Source organism: Pseudophryne corroboree, unplaced genomic scaffold (assembly GCF_028390025.1).
Source record: "Pseudophryne corroboree isolate aPseCor3 unplaced genomic scaffold, aPseCor3.hap2 scaffold_1399, whole genome shotgun sequence".
Classification (NCBI taxonomy): Eukaryota; Metazoa; Chordata; class Amphibia; order Anura; family Myobatrachidae; genus Pseudophryne; species Pseudophryne corroboree.
Genome location: NW_026968025.1, coordinates 121,238 through 137,240, shown reverse-complemented (window position 1 = coordinate 137,240; position 16,003 = coordinate 121,238). Strand labels below are relative to the sequence as shown.

The following is a 16,003-nucleotide window of genomic DNA, read 5'->3' as shown; positions in this document are numbered from 1 at the left end:
GAGCAATACAAAATGTACAAGTGATATATTAAAATCATCTTTCCAGCTTGAATTTCAATGACGCATTGGGGCAACGATTTTGTGAGAAACATCTTCACCCTTAAATAAAGATTTTCTTAATTCCTTACCTGTGTGCTAATTAGATATCACCTTGTTTTCACATTAAACAGACTTCCATATGAGAAAACAGCAAAGATGCAGTGGCTTGGATTTTTGAAAGAAAACAATACTGTCAATATACTATTAAAACAAATTAAAATGGTAAAAGTTATTGTACTTTAAGTAAAAATAAAAGCTAAAATATCAATCCCAGTTTTGGATTACTTTAATGAACAAAAAAATAATGCATATAGCAAAGGATAGTTTCAATCTGCCTACCTCTGGGTTATGGGCCCAGCATGCTTCCATTGCAGTACTCTGCTGCACATGTAAGTGCAAGAGATCCTGAAGCACTCACTCATCATGCGAAAGTACCAATGTGTTTCTTCATTGGTTGCTGGAAGAAACATCTTACAAAAACTCTCCAGATTATTGACTTTTTAAAGTTTTTCTAGGAAACGTTCTAGATGAATGCTTATTAGTCTTTGTCAGTATGTACTTTTTGCAAAGTGTCTCTGTGGCGCAATCGGTTAGTGTGTTCAGCTATTTATCAAAAGGTTGGTGGTTCAATCCCACCCAGGGACGTAATTGACCTTGTGATCAGATTTTGGTGATATTTAAGTAGACAAGTCAAAATTGCAAACCCCCTCTTATGGTGTAGGGTACCTGGCCTTCTCTGATGTAATCAGAGTTAGATTTGATTAAGTGATTTTATAAAAAAAAACAGCTAGGAAGCACAATTTAGCAGTGGGTTGCAGAGAAAAAGAAAAATGCTGGCAGAAAAATCCAATTGAGTGATTAAACAGCTCTTCATTTTCTGGCTTTATTTTTATGATAACAAATTTGTTATCTGAAAAGTGTCCACAAAGCCAAGTATCTGATTAACATCTTTGTAGGGATGGTTTTTCACCTATTACTAAATTAAACTTGCTTCATTGGAAAGGCAGCAAGATGCATCCTCATTTCAATATCTACGGAAATAATACAGGTTGACACCAGGAAACATTAACGCCACTGCATCTTTGCTGTTTTCTCATGTGGAAGTCTGTTTAATGTGAAAACAAGGTGATATCTAATTAGCACACAGGTAAGGAATTAAGAAAATCTTTATTTAAGGGTGAAGATGTTTCTCACAAAATCGTTGCCCCAATGCATCATTGAAATTCAAGCTGGAAAGATGATTTTAATATATCACTTGTACATTTTGTATTGCTCTTCTGGTGACAATGTAGTTTGTTTTTGTCAATTACCATTTTAATAATCGGGTAAAGAAAATTAATTGGATTTTTGAAAGAAAACAATACTGTCAATATACTATTAAAACAAATTAAAATGGTAAAAGTTATTGTACTTTAAGTAAAAATAAAAGAGCAAAAATATCAATCCCAGTTTTGGATTACTTTAATTAACAAAAAAAAATGCATATAGCAGAGGATAGTTTCAATCTGCCTACCTCTGGGTTATGGATTATGGACCCAGCACTTCCATTACAGTACTCTGCTGCACATGTAAGTGCAAAAGATCCTGAAGCACTCACTCATCATGGGAAAGTACCAATGTGTTTCTTCATTGGTTGATGGAAGAAACATCTTACAAAAACTCTCCACATTATTGACTTTTTAAAATGTTTCTAGGAATCGTTCTAGATGAATGCTTATTAGCCTTTGTCAGTATGGACTTTTGCAAAGTGTTGCTGTGGCGCAATCAGTTAGTGTGTAAGGCTATTAACCAAAAGGTTGGTGGTTCAATCCCACCCAGGGACTTAATTGACCTTGTTATCAGATTTTGGTGATCTTTAAGTAGACAAGTCAAAATTTCAAACCCCCTGTTATGGTGTAGGGTACCTGGCCTTCTCTGATGTAATCAGAGTTAGATTTGATTCAGTGAATTTATAAAAACAGCTAGGAAGCACAATTTAGCAGTGGGTTGCAGAGAAAAAGAAATATGCTGGCAGAAAAATCCAATTGAGTGATTAAACAGCTCTTCATTTTCTGGCTTTATTTTATGCTAACAAATTTGTGCTCTGAAAAGTGTCCACAAAGCCAAGTATCTGATTAACACCTTTGTAGGGATGGTTTTTCACCTATTATTAAATTAAACTTGCTTCATTGGAAAGGCAGCAAGTGATGTCATCCAAGCAGTGGGTCAAAGTTGGCTTCAAACCTCGTCTGCTTATGAAAAGAGAAAAGGGGTATGCAGGGCATGGCGGCCTTTTGCGGTGCTTGGATGACCCCTAGTTCGCATTAAATAATGCAGTCGAGTTTCCCACATTTGGGGAAATCACAGGGGTCAGCATACCCAGAATGCAATGAATGAACCGCTCCCTGGGAGAACAGTCTTCATGACCATGGTATCTCCTATGCAAAATAAGTATGATTTGGGATAGGGCTGGGGAGGGCCTCTGCTCAGGCACATCTCTGTCAAGTAAAGGAGATTCAACTGAGGCAGCACAAGGGAACTCTCATCTGGGGACAACAACTGCAGGGAGAACACATATTTTCAGATGAACATGGGAGGGCAGAAGGCTGCCTAATACTGAAGCACCCCCAAACAACAAACCAAATGCAACAACTAGTGCAAGCATTCCTGGGGGAAGGCGTGCAGCAGATGGATTTGCATATGGCGATGTCATCCAAGCAGTGGGTCAAAGTTGGCTTCAACCCTCGTCTGCATATGAAAAGAGAAAAGGGGCGTGCAGGGCATGGCGGCCTTTTGCGGCACTTGGATGACCCCTAGTTCACATTTCTTGCAGCAGCTGGGCACTGTAACAGCTCCAGAGCTGCTCTGTATGGCAAGTAAAAGGGTGTGGGCCCTGCAGCACTACCTGTAGTTCGCATTGTGCGAGACCCCTAGTTCGCATTAAACACCCCCACCCTCCTTCGGTGTGGGGCTCATGTTGGCCATGCCCCAGCCCCTGAAGCATTCACGCTGATTTCTTGCAGCAGCTGGGCACTGTAACAGCTCAAGAGCTGCTCTGTAAGGCAAGTAAAAGGGTGTGGGCCCTGCAGCACTACCTGTAGTTTGCATTGTGCTTTGGAAGGCACAAAGTAAGCAGACGGGAGGAGAAGTCAGGATAGTGCACAAGGGTATAGACGGGAGGGGCTCAAGAAAAAAGAAGTGGAAACAGACAGCAAACTAGGCTTCCAATGCACAATGCAAACTACAGGTAGTGCTGCAGGGCCCACACCCTTTTACTTGCCTTACAGAGCAGCTCTGGAGCTGTTTAATCACTCAATTGGATTTTTCTGCCAGCATAATTTTTCTCTTACGTCCTAGAGGATGCTGGGGACTCCGTAAGGACCATGGGGGATAGACGGGCTCCGCAGGAGACATGGGCACTTTAAGAAAGACTTTAGATCTGGGTGTGCACTGGCTCCTCCCTCTATGCCCCTCCTCCAGACCTCAGTTTACTACTGTGCCCAGAGGAGACTGGGTGCTTTTCAGGGAGCTCTCCTGAGTTTCCTGACAGAAAGTATATTTGTTAGATTTTTTTATTTTCAGGGAGCCTGCTGGCAACAGACTCTCTGCATCGAGGGGCGGAGGGGAGAGATGCACACCTACTTCTGTGAGTTGATAGGCTCTGCTTCTTAGGCTACTGTACAGCATTAGCTCCAGAGGGATCGGTACGCAGGTCTCACCCTCGCCGTCCGTCCCAGCGCCGCGCCGCCGTCCCCCTCGCAGAGCCGGAAGATAGAAGCCGGGTGAGTATGAGAAGAAAAGAAGACTTCAGAGGCGGCGGAAGACTTCATGATCTTCACTGAGGTAACGCACAGCAGTAAAGCTGTGCTCCATTGCTCCCATACACCTCTCACACGGCAGTCAGTGTAAGGGTGAAGGGCGCAGGGGGGACGCCCTGGGCAGCAATATAGACCTCTCTTTGGCAAATTAAATATATATGCAGCTAGGCACTGTATATATATATATAAGAGCCCCCGCCATTTTTTTACTATATTTGAGCGGGACAGAAGCCCGTCGCTGAGGGGGTGGGGCTTCTCCCTCAGCACTCACCAGCGCCATTTTCTCCACGGCACCGCTGAGGGGAAGCTCCACGGACTCTCCCCTGCTTATACCACGGTAGAAAGAGGGTCTTAAAGAAGAGGGGGGCACATAATTAGGCGCATATATATATGGAAATACAGCGCTACTGGGTAAACATAAAATTATTGTGTTTTTTACCTGGGTCATATAGCGCTGGGGTGTGTGCTGGCATACTCTCTCTCTCTGTCTCTCCAAAGGGCCTTGTTGGGGAACTGTCCTCAGATAAGAGGATTCCCTGAGTGTATGGTGTGTCGGTACACGTGTGTCGACATGTCTGAGGTAGAAGGCTCTCCTAGAGAGGAGCAGGAGCAAATTAATGTGGTGTCTCCATCGACAACGCCGACACCTGACTGGATGGATATGTGGAATGTTTTAAGTGCTAATGTAAACTTATTACACAAGAGATTAGACAAAGCTGAAGCTAGGGAACAGTCAGGGAGTCAACCCATGCCTGTCCCTATGTCGCAGGGACCTTCGGGTCTCAAAAGCGCCCACTATCCCAAATAGTTGACACAGATACCGACACGGATTCTGACTCCAGTGTCGACTACTATGATGCAAAGTTACAGCCAAAATTGGCTAAATGTATTCGATATATGATTATTGCACTAAAAGATGTTTTGCACATCACAGAGTCCCCTGTCCCTGACACGAGGGTACACATGTATAAGGGAAAGAAACCTGAGATAACCTTTCCCCCCTCACATGAGTTGAACGAATTATGTGAAAAAGCTTGGGAATCTCCAGACAAAAAGCTGCAGATTCCCAAAAGGATTCTTATGGCGTATCCTTTCCCGCCAATGGACAGGATACGGTGGGAATCCTCCCCTAGGGTGGATAAAGCATTGACACGCTTATCCAAAAAGGTAGCGCTGCCATCCCAGGATACGGCTACCATCAGGGACCCTGCTGACCGCAAGCAGGAGGTTACCCTAAAGTCCATTTACACACATTCTGGTACCTTACTCAGACCGGCAATTGCGTCGGCCGGGGTTGTAGCGCGGTGGCAGCATGGACAGATACCTTATCAGCAGAGATTGAGACCCTAGATAAGGATGCTATGTTATTGACCATAGGGCATATAAAAGATGCTGTCCTATATATGAGAGATGCTCAAAGTGACATTAGTCTACTGGGTTCTAGAATAAACGCTATGTCGATTTCTGCTAGATGAGTCCTATGGACCCGGCAATGGACAGGTGATGCCGACTCAAAAAGGCATATGGAGGTTTTACCTTACAGGGGTGAGGAATTGTTTGGGGAAGGTCTCTCGGACCTAGTCTCCACAGCTACAGCTGGTAAATCAAATTTTTTGCCTTATATTCCCTCACAGCCTAAGAAAGCACCACATTATCAAATGCAGTCCTTTCGATCACAGAGAAACAAGAAAGTACGAGGTGTGTCGTTTCTTGCCAGAGGTAAGGGCAGAGGGAAGAAGCTGCACAACACAGCTAGTTCCCAGGAACAGAAGTCCTCCCCGGCCTCTACAAAATCCACTGCATGACGCTGGGGCTCCGCTAAAGGAGTCCGCCCAGTTGGGGGCACGTCTTCGAGTTTTCAGCCACATCTGGGTTCATTCGCAGGTGGATCCCTAGGCAATAGAAATTGTTTCTCAGGGTTACAAGCTGAAATTCGAAGAGGTGCCTCCTCGCCGGTTTTTCAAATCGGCCCTACCATCTTCTCCCCAGGAAAGGGAGATAGTGTTAAATGCAATTCACAAATTGTATCTTCAACAGGTGGTGGTCAAGGTTCCCCTGCTTCAACAAGGAAAGGGAAATTATTCGACCCTGTTTGTAGTCCCAAAACCGGACGGTTTGGTCAGACCCATATTAAATTTAAAATCCCTGAACCTATACTTGAAAAGGTTCAAGTTCAAGATGGAATCGCTAAGAGCGGTCATCGCCAGCCTAGAAGGGGGGGATTTAATGATATCTCTGGACATAAAGGATGCATACCTTCATGTACTCATTTATCCACCTCATCAGGCGTACCTAAGATTTGCGGTACAGTATTGTCATTACCAATTTCAGACGTTGCCGTTTGGTCTCTCCAGAATTTTCTCCAAGAATTTTCACCAAGGTAATGACGGAAATTATGGTGCTCCTGCGAAAGCAAGGTGTCACAATTATCCCGTACTTGAACGATCTCCTCATAAAAGCGAGATCAAGAGAGCAGTTGCTGAACAGCGTATAACTTTCACTGAAGGTGTTACAGCAACACGGCTGGATTCTCAATATCCCGAAGTCGCAGTTGGTTCCTACGACTCGTCTGACTTTGCTTGGGCATTATTCTGGATACGGACCAGAAAAGGGTTTATCTTCCGATAGAAAAGGCCCAGGAACTCATGACTCTGGTCAGGAACCTATTGAAACCAAAACAGGTGTCAGTGCATCACTGCACTCGAGTCCTGGGAATGATGGTGGCATCATACGAGGCCATTCCCTTCGGCAGGTTCTATGCGAGGATCTTGCAATGGGACCTACTGGACAAGTGGTCCGGGTCACATCTACAGATTCATCAGTTGATCACCCTGTCCCCCAGGGCCAGGGTATCTCTCCTGTGGTGGCTGCAGAGTGCTCACCTTCTAGAGGGCCGCAGGTTCGGCATTCAGGACTGGATCCTGGTGACCACGAACGCGAGCCTCCGAGGTTGGGGAGCAGCCACACAGGGAAGAAATTTCCAAGGTCTTTGGTCAAGTCAGGAGACTTGTCTTCACATCAACATCCTGGAGCTAAGGGCCATATACAACGCCCTATGTCAAGCGGAGACCTTACTTCGCGACCAACCAGTTCTGATCCAGTCAGACAACGTCACCGCAGTAGTTCATGTAAACCGCCAAGGCGGCACAAGGAGCAGAGTGGCGATGGCGGAAGCCACCAGAATTCTTCGCTGGACGGAGAATCATGTAAGCGCACTGTCAGCAGTGTTCATTCCGGGAGTGGACAACTGGGAAGCAGACTTCCTCAGCAGACACAACCTACATCCAGGAGAGTGGGGACTCCATCAGGAAGTCTTCGCACAGATTGCAAGTCGGTGGGGACTGTTCCAGATAGACATGATGGCGTCCCGCCTCAACAAAAAGCTACAGAGGTATTGCACCAGGTCAAGAGACCCTCAGGCAGTAGCTGTAGACGCCCTAGTGACACCGTGGGTGTTCCGGTCGGTCTATGTATTTCCTCCTCTACCTCTCATACCCAAGGTGTTGATAATAGTAAGAAAAAGAGGAGTAAGAACAATTCTCATTGTTTCAGATTGGCCGCGAAGGACCTGGTATCCAGATCTGCAGGAAATGCTCACAGAAGATCCGTGGCCACTTCCTCTAAGACAGGACCTGTTGCAACAGGGGCCCTGTCTGTTCCAAGACTTACCGCGGCTGCGTTTGACGGCATGGCGGTTGAACGCCGGATCCTAGCGGAAAAGGGTATTCCAGATGAGGTCATTCCTACGCTAATAAAGGCTAGGAAGGACGTGACATCTAAACATTATCACTGTATATGGCGAAAATATGTTTCTTGGTGTGAGGCCAGGAATGCTCATACGGAAGAATTCCACCTGGGCCACTTCCTTCACTTCCTACAAACTGGAGTGAATTTGGGCCTAAAATTAGGCTCTATTAAGGTTCAGATTTTGGCCTTATCCATTTTCTTTCAAAAGGAATTGGCCTCTCTTCCTGAAGTAAGTACAAACTTTTGTGAAGGGAGTACTGCATATTCAGCCTCCTTTTGTACCTCCGGTGGTCCCTTGGGACCTTAACGTGGTGTTAAGGTTATGGTTTGAACCACTTAAAATGGTGGAGTTTAAATATCTCACTTGGAAGGTGGTCATGTTATTAGCCTTGGCTTCCGCTAGGCGAGTGTCGGAATTAGCAGCTTTATCACATAAAATCCCCTATCTGGTTTTCCATATGGATAGAGCGGAATTGCAGACCCGTCCTCAATTCCTGCTAAAAGTGGACTCATCCTTTCATATGAACCAACCTATCGTGATGCCTGTGGCTACGCGTGACTTGGAGGATTCCGAGTCCCTTGATGTGGTCAGGGCTTTGAAAATTTACGTGGCCAGAACGGCTAGAGTCAGAAAAACAGAAGCACTGTTTGTCCTGTATGCAGCCAATAAGATTGGCACCCCTGCTTCAAAGCAGACTATTGCTCTCTGGATCTGTAACACGATTCAGCAGGCGCATTCTATGGCGGGATTGCCGTTGCCTAATTCAGTCAAGGCCCATTCCACTAGGAAGGTGGGCTCTTCTTGGGCAGCTGCCCGAGGGGTCTCGGCACTACAGCTGTGCCGAGCTGCTACTTGGTCGGGTTCAAACACCTTTGCAAAGTTCTATAAGTTTGATACCCTGGCTGAGGAGGACCTCCTGTTTGCTTAATCGGTGCTGCAGAGTCATCCGCAGGAGCCCGTTTGGGAGCTTTGGTATAATCCCCATGGTCCTTACGGAGTCCCCAGCATCCTCTAGGATGTAAGAGAAAATAAGATTTTAAACCTACCGGTAAATCTTTTTCTCGTAGTCCGTAGAGGATGCTGGGTGCCCGTCCCAAGTGCGGACTACTTCTGCAAGACTTGTATATAGTTATTGCTTACATAAGGGTTATATGTTAGTTTTCATCGGTCTTGGACTGATGCTATGTTGTTTTCATACTGTTAACTGGGTAGTATATCACAAGTTATACGGTGTGATTGGTGTGGCTGGTATGAATCTTGACCTTGGATTAACAAAAATCCTTTCCTCGTACTGTCCGTCTCCTCTGGGCACAGTTTCTCTAACTGAGGTATGGAGGAGGGGCATAGAGGGAGATCTAAAGTCTTTCTTAAAGTGCCCATGTCTGCTGCGGAGCCCGTCTATCCCCCATGGTCCTTACGGAGTCCCCATCATCCTCTACGGACTACGAGAAAAAAATTTTAACCGGTAGGTTTAAAATGTTATTTTTTTCTCTGCAACCCACTGCTAAATTGTGCTTCCTAGCTGTTTTTTATAAAATCACTTAATTAAATCTAACTCTGATTATGTCAGAGAAGGCCAGGTACCCTACACCATAAGAGGGGGTTTGAAATTTTGACTTGTCTACTTAAAGATCACCAAAATCTGATCACAAGGTCAATTACATCCCTGGGTGGGATTGAACCACCAACCTTTTGGTTAATAGCCCATGTAAGTGAAAGAGATCCTGAAGCACTCACTCATCATGGGAAAGTACCAATGTGTTTCTTACAAAAATTCTCCAGATTATTGACTTTTTAAAGTTTTTCTAGGAAACGTTCTAGATGAATGCTTATTAGCCTTTGTCAGTATCTACTTTTGCAAGGTGTCTATGTGGCGCAATCGGTTAGCATGTTTGGCTTTTAACCAAAAGGTTGGTGGTTCAATCCCACCCAGGGATGTATTTGACCTTGTAATCAGATTTTGGTGATCTTTAAGTAGACAAGTCAAAATTTCAAACCCCCTCTTATGGTGTAGGGTACCTGGCCTTCTCTGATGTAATCAGAGTTAGATTTGATTAAGTGATTTTATAAAAAAACAGCTAGGAAGCACAATTTAGCAGTGGGTTGCAGAGAAAAAAAATTATGCTGGCAGAAAAGTCCAATTGAGTGACGAAACAGCTCTTCATTTTCTGATTTTATGTTTATGCTAACAAATTTGCTCTATGAAAAGTGTCCACAAAGCCAAGTCTCTGATTAACACCTTTGTAGGAATGGTTTTTCACCTATTACTGAATTAAACTTGCTTCATTGGAAAGGCAGCAAGATGCATCCTCATTTCAATGTCTACTGAAATAATACAGGTTGACACCAGGAAACATAAACGTCACTGCATCCTTGCTGCTTCCTCATGGGGAAGTCTGTTTAATGTGAAAACAAGGTGATATCTAATCAGCACACAGGTAAGGAATTAAGAAAATCTTTCTTTATGGGTGAAGATGTTTCTCACAAAATTGTTGTACCAAAGCATCATTGAATTTCAAGCTGGAAAGATGATTTTAATATATCACTTGTACATTTTGTACTGCTCTTCTGGTGACAATGTAGTTTGTTTTTGTCAATTACCATTTTAATAATAGGGTAAAGAAAATTAAGTGGATTTTTGAAAGAAAACAATACTGTCAATATACTATTAAAACAAATTAAAATGGTAAAAGTTATTGTACTTTAAGTAAAAATAAAAGAGCCAAAATATCAATCCCAGTTTTGGATTACTTTAATTAACAAAAAACAATGCATATAGCAGAGGATAGTTTCAATCTGCCTACCTCTGGGTTATGGGCCCAGCATGCTTCCGTTGCAGTACTTTGCTGCTCATGTAAGTGCAAGAGATCCTGAAGCACTCACTCATCATGGGAAAGTACCAATGTGTTTCTTACAAAAACTCTCCAGATTATTGACTTTTTAAAGTTTTTCTGGGAAACGTTCTAGATGAATGCTTATTAGCCTTTGTCAGTATATACTTTTACGAGGTGTCTCTGTGGTGCAATCGGTTAGCATGTTTGGCTATTAACCAAAAGGTTGGTGGTTCAATCCCACCCATGGATGTAATTGACCTTGTGATTAGATTTTGGTAATCTTTAAGTAGACAAGTCAAAATGTCAAACTCCTTCTTATGGTGTAGGGTACCTGGCCTTCTCTGATGTAATCAGAGTTAGATTTGATTAAGTGATTTTATAAAAAACAGCTAGGAAGCACAATTTAGCAGTGGGTTGCAGAGAAAAAAAATTATGCTGGCAGAAAAGTCCAATTGAGTGATTAAACAGCTCTTCATTTTCTGATTTTATGTTTATGCTAACAAATTTGCTCTCTGAAAAGTGTCCACAAAGCCAAGTCTCTGATTAACACCTTTGTAGGAATGGTTTTTCACCTATTACTGAATTAAACTTGCTTCATTGGAAAGGCAGCAAGATGCATCCTCATTTCAATGTCTACTGAAATAATACAGGTTGACACCAGGAAACATAAACGTCACTGCATCCTTGCTGCTTCCTCATGGGGAAGTCTGTTTAATGTGAAAACAAGGTGATATCTAATCAGCACACAGGTAAGGAATTAAGAAAATCTTTCTTTATGGGTGAAGATGTTTCTCAAAAAATTGTTGCACCAAAGCATCATTGAAATTCAAGTGGAAAGATGATTTTAATATATCACTTGTACATTTTGTACTGCTCTTCTGGTGACAATGTAGTTTGTTTTTGTCAATTACCATTTTAATAATAGGGTAAAGAAAATTAAGTGGATTTTTGAAAGAAAACAATACTGTCAATATACTATTAAAACAAATTAAAATGGTAAAAGTTATTGTACTTTAAGTAAAAATAAAAGAGCCAAAATATCAATCCCAGTTTTGGATTACTTTAATTAACAAAAAACAATGCATATAGCAGAAGATAGTTTCAATCTGCCTACCTCTGGGTTATGGGCCCAGCATGCTTCCGTTGCAGTACTCTGCTGCTTATGTAAGTGCAAGAGATCCTGAAGCACTCACTCATCATGGGAAAGTAGCAATGTGTTTCTTACAAAAACTCTCCAGATTATTGACTTTTTAAAGTTTTTCTAGGAAACGTTCTAGATTGATGCTTATTAGCCTTTGTCAGAATAAACTTTTACGAGGTGTCTCTGTGGTGCAATCGGTTAGCATGTTTGGCTATTAACCAAAAGGTTGGTGGTTCAATCCCACCCAGGGATGTAATTGACCTTGTGATCAGATTTTGGTGATCTTTAAGTAGACAAGTCAAAATTTCAAACCCCCTCTTATGATGTAGGGTACCTGGCCTTCTCTGATGTAATCAGAGTTAGATTTGATTAAGTGATTTTATAAAAAACAGCTAGGAAGCACAATTTAGCAGTGGGTTGCAGAGAAAAAAAAATTATGCTGGCAGAAAAGTCCAATTGAGTGATTAAACAGCTCTTCATTTTCTGACTTTATTTTTATGCTAACAAATTTGCTCTCTGAAAAGTGTCCACAAAGCCAAGTCTCTGATTAACACCTTTGTAGGAATGTATTTTCACCTATTACTGAATTAAACTTGCTACATTGGAAAGGCAGCAAGATGCATCCTCATTTCAATGTCTACTGAAATAATACAGGTTGACACCAGGAAACATAAACGTTACTGCATCCTTGCTGCTTTCTCATGTGGAAGTCTGTTTAATGTGAAAACAAGGTAATATCTAATCAGCACACAGGTAAGGAATTAAGAAAATCTTTCTTTATGGGTGAAGATGTTTCTCACAAAATTGTTGTCCCAATGCATCATTGAAATTCAAGATGGAAGATGATTTTAATATATCACTTGTACATTTTGCATTGCTCTTCTGGTGACAATGTAGTTTGTTTTTGTCAATTACCATTTCAGTAATAGGGTAAAGAAAATTAAGTGCATTTTTTAAAGAAAACAATGCTGTCAATATACTATTAAAACAAATTAAAATGATAAAAGTTATTGTACTTTAAGTAAAAATAAAAGAGCCAAAATATCAATCCCAGTTTTTGATTACTTTAATTATAAAAAAAAAATGCACATAGCAGAGGATAGTTTCGATCAATCGACCTCTGGGTTATGGGCCTAGCATCCTTCCATTGCACTACTCTGCTGCTCATGGAAGTCCAAGAGATCCTGAAGACTAAATTGATTAAAGGCCTGAAAGTACTGGACTATAAGGAAAGACTTACTAGGCTGAATATGTATACACTAGAAAAGAGGTGCCTAAGAGGAGATATTATTAATATCTTCAAATATGTAAAGATACATAACAAAGAGTTATCAGAGGAATTATTTATTAAAAGAACACGTGGTCACTCGCTGCGACTGGAGGAAAGTTCAGAACGCAATGGAGGAAAGGGTTCTTAACTGTTAGGGCAATCAGGATGTGGAATTCCCTGCCAGGGAAGGTGGTAATGGCGGACTCTGTAATTGGATTTAAAAAAGGAATGGATACATTTCTGAATGAAAAAGCTATCCAAGGTTATAATACTTAAAATATCAACAAGGTTAATCCGGGGGTAACATGAGTTATAGTAGCTAACTAGTCATAAAACATTATTCAGCAAGTATGTAGAATCATCACAACTTAAAACAGGTTGAACACGATGGGCAATTTGCCTCTATTCAACCTCAAAAACTATGTTACTATATGTTACTATATTACTGTAGTATACAGAACACCACAATGCAATGAGCAGTGATAGTGAGCACTGATGAGGATACTAGAACTGACACTGAGCAGCAAGATGCAGCACTGGACTATTAGTAATGTACTGTAGTATGCTGAGCACCACAATGCAGCACAAGACAATGAGCAGTGATACTGAGCACTGATGAGGATACTACTGAGAACTGACACTGAGCAGGAGAGACACACTACTAGTATTACTGAGCAGCAATAAGTAACCACTGATACTGAGCACTGATATTGAGATTTCCACTGAGAGAACATAGCCACGTCCTCTCCGCTCTCTCTTCAATGCACGAGTAAAAATGGCGGCAACGCGCAGCTCTTTATATGGAATCCGAATCTCGAGAGAATCCGACAGCGGGATGATGACATTTTCCCTTGTTCAGGTTTTCCGAGTCAGGCGGGAACAACCGAGCCTGCCTCAGACCAGTGTAAACAACGTGGAGTTCGTGGGGAATTCGGTTCTCGGAGAACCGAACCCGCTCCTCTCTACCTTATACCCATCAATTTTTTTTATTTTCAATCTAAGCCCCTGCAGTTTTCTGTAAGCATCTGCTTCGCTATCATGATCAACAAGTCACAAGGGCAAACACTCAGGGCTTGAGGCATAGATCTTTGGACCAGCTGCTACAAGCATGGCAGAGGTGTCACTATCACTGGTGACACCCAGAGAGGTGGCGAGGGAGATTGTAATGCAGTGCGTGCAAATAAGCAGCGCAATGGTAAAAAGGAGGCATGATTTCATAGGTAGGGGCGTGGCCTGGTGGCCTGAATCTACATTTTGTTGCTCCGGGTGTCCCGGGGGTTGGGGGCTGCACCCGGGGACTAGTGTGTAAGCGGTGCTGGCTCCTGCACAGTGACAGGGCATGGCCACCCAGTATGACACCTCCCTTCTTGACCATGCTGTAATTGCAGTCGCACTGCAGTTCAGCGTGATCATAAACAATGGTGTAGCCTCCTGCTGGTGCAGACTGTATGTGCGCGCAGGAAGCCGCCACCATTTTTGTGATCACAGCGGCTGAATGTGATGTCATACAGCCGCTGTGACCACGCCCCCTGTGTCTCCTCCATTGCAGACCCCATTTTGAAGCCTTGCCCCCGCACTGCTCCATCCCTGACTTGGAAATGGAGTGTTGCTGACCCCACTCTCCCCCCCTGCCCCGATTGACAGGCAGAGGCGATCGCATGCAGGCACATGCATATGCTCTTAGCAATTTTTGCAGTTGGATCGCTTATTGTGATTGCAATCCAACCTGAATCAGGCCCTATTACCTATCACAATGCGCTGCGGGCAGTACAAAATTGGGTTAATATAGGAGAAAAACCCCCAGACCTGTGCTCCTTAACTGTACCTGGTGGCTAGTGGAGCGGCTGCCCAGTAATCAGTGTCCACCCCAGTGCGCACACGGCCCACCCCCTACGGCCACGCTCCCCTTTATCAGCGGCCTCGTGATCCGGAAGGGCGGTGTGTGTGTGTGACTGACCTTAGGAAGAAACCGGAGCCTCCGCTGCAGTGACCCAGCAACCAGGGCACGGGAGTATACAGCGCCGCTGGGAGTGATGAAGCTGCAGTAAAGATGTCTATTAGACCTAGCCTGCTGCAGCCCTTGTAGATTATCATAAAACAAGTTCTTCTTTTCTTGTCAAAATTAATAGCTAAGAATAGGCTGCCTGAGGCAGGCCCCTGTTAAGTGGCCTGCTACTGAAGGCACCAACTACAAACTGAGCTCCCTGTTCATGGAAGCGGGGTTATAGAGGAGGATGCGCTGAGCATCTTGGGAACAGTCAAAAGCTTTGAGCCGGTTGGTGCCTCAGATCAAGATCCTACTCTACACCCCAATGTGAATCCTTGTGGAGTCCAGTGTACCCCACAGAAGAAATTAATGTGTCACACCCATTGGCAGCAACCTAAGAATAGCTGCTGACGGGCACAATTGAGAAAGGAAGGGGGGGGGGCATTTGAATCCAGCACATAGATGCAATTCAAATATGTAATTTGTACCTTCCTATTTTAAAATATAATGGATGAACCTCACCCTGTGAGAACAATCTTCATGATCAAGAGATCTAATATGTAAAATAAGTATGAGTTGGGATAGGGCTGGGGAGGGTGGCAGCTCGGGCAGCCCCTCCCCCGTCAAGATAAGGAGATTCAACTGAGGAAGCACAAGGGAACTCTCGTCTGGGGACAACAACTGCAGGGAGACCACATCTTTTCAGATGAACATGGGAGGGCGGAAGGCTGCCTAATACTTAAGCACCATCAAATATCAAACCATATCCAACAACTAGTACAAGCATTCCTGGGGGAAGGTCTGCAGCAGACGGATTTGCATACGGTGATGTCATCCAAGCAGTGGGCCAAAGTTGGCTGGAACCCTCATCTGCATATAAAAAGAGAAAAGGGGCATGCAGGGCATGGCGGCCTTTTGCAGTGCTTGGATGACCCCTAGTTCGCATTAAACACCCCCACCCTCCTTTGGTGTGGGGCTCATGTTGGCCATGCCCCATCCCCTGAAGCATTCATGCTGATTTCTTGCAACAGCTGGGCACTGTAACAGCTCCAGAGCTGCTCTGTAAGGCAAGTAAAAGGGTGTGGGCCCTGCAGCACCACCTGTAGTTCGCATTGTGCGTTGGAAGGCACAAAGTAAGCAGACGGGAGGAGAAGTCAGGATAGTACACAAGGGCATCCTTTTTTCTT

At 43.6% G+C, this 16,003-nt stretch overlaps 1 non-coding gene and 1 pseudogene across 1 annotated transcript; one reads left to right on the top strand and one right to left on the bottom strand.

Moving 5' to 3' along the window:
- Positions 1 to 2,294: 2,294 nt before the first annotated feature.
- Positions 2,295 to 2,473, bottom strand: LOC134995571 (U1 spliceosomal RNA; annotated as a pseudogene).
- A 9,265-nt stretch (positions 2,474 to 11,738) lies between these two features.
- On the top strand, positions 11,739 to 11,812 carry TRNAN-AUU (transfer RNA asparagine (anticodon AUU)). The gene has a single exon. It is a non-coding gene; the product is annotated as a tRNA-Asn (tRNA).
- Positions 11,813 to 16,003: the final 4,191 nt, after the last annotated feature.